The following is a 1,662-nucleotide window of genomic DNA, read 5'->3' on the forward strand; positions in this document are numbered from 1 at the left end:
TTCATTCTAGTGTGTGTGCGTTCTTTGAGCAGTTTATCAGCAACCTTTTCCTATTCTTTTGAGCGTGGATCCCGTCGAGTACGACGGACGTGAGGGGTGCTAATACCTTCCCCTTGCGTAACCGACTCCCGTACCTTGCAATCTCTGGTCGTAAGACCGTTCCTTTCCCTTTTTCAAGTTTACTTCGAGCGTTTCCTTTCCCTCCTTTGGGATAAATAACGCACGGTGCTGGCTCTGTGTCTTTTCCCGCCGGTTGTTTTTCGCGTATGCGACAATATGCACACAAAAAAGGCTCCCTAAGAGTACCTAGGACACTTTGGGTGCTAACACCTTCCCTCTGTGTAACCAACCCCCTTACCTGAAATCTCTGACATTTTATTAGTTTTGATTTGAAAACTTCTTACTTTTGGGTTTTATTCGTACTTTTTCCCTTTTCCTTGGAAACAATAAAAGCGCGGCAGCGAGTTTTGTTATTTGATGTCTTGCTTATCCATAGCTTGATGATCATGGATTTACCACTACAACTACACTAACATCTATTTGTCGTCATATACTAGATGTTGCATCACACGTGCTGGAACATCGTGTTCCACGTGTGACACCAAAACATACAAAATAACTCTCTTCATATGATTTTTCTTTGTAGAGTAAATCTTGGACCAAATCTTCCTTCAAGAAACATCCAATTAATTCTTCTTTGACTCAAACAAATCCAAATCCTTTTATTTTGATTTTGGATTAACACCATAAACTTTTTCCCAAAAGCAAGCCCTCACATCTTCTGAATAATTCAACACCACAACTCTTCTAAAGGACATCTGAAGATAGTTAGAACCCAAACCTTAAGCATATTCCTTAATTGATTTTGTCAATAATTTTAGATAAACAACTCTTGCTTAACTAATTTTGTCAAGCACTTTAGCTAAAAAACTATTGCTTAACTGGTTCTGTCAAGCACTTCAGCTGAACAACTCTTCTTAGCAACAAACACCATCACACTCAGATGCTGGAACACACGCTGGAACATCTTGTTCCTCATGTTGCCTAAAATATATCTTGTACATATGTTGTTTTACCTAATGCAACCAAACAAAAGGAACTACAATCCCCCATTTGGAATATTTTTTGCTAAAACAACTACTAGATGTGATATTCATGAAGTATCACAAGTAACATACCACACCACCAAAAAGAACCAGTAGAGCAAACAACATTAGTAGAAGTATCATAAAGTAAGGTGATTGAACATCTTGTCCCATCCACACATGATCATCTTGTCCCATCCACACATGACCATTTCTATCCTTTTTCCCCATAATTTGGAAAAGGTAAGGAATGAATCACAAACAAAACAACAAGCTTCAAAATCCAGAACACCAATTAGAGAAGCAACAACACTAATTAGTAGCATAGAGTCAGAACACACATGTAGCTCAAATTATCACGTAGTCCAGAAACTAGCTAAAATCCTCTTAAAATAGCCTTGACATTCTACAAGTTAGACCATATACTCTCTTATAAGATGACCGTGTCATCTTCAAATTGAAGAATATCAAAGACTACATTTTCATTCATTTGTAAACCTCGAAATTCATTCAAATCCATAGCCTTCTTGTCTTGTGATCCCATCCATAGCTAAAACAAAAAGGAAATGAGACAGGG

This window comes from Lathyrus oleraceus, chromosome 1, assembly GCF_024323335.1.
Source record: "Lathyrus oleraceus cultivar Zhongwan6 chromosome 1, CAAS_Psat_ZW6_1.0, whole genome shotgun sequence".
NCBI lineage: Eukaryota > Viridiplantae > Streptophyta > Magnoliopsida > Fabales > Fabaceae > Lathyrus > Lathyrus oleraceus.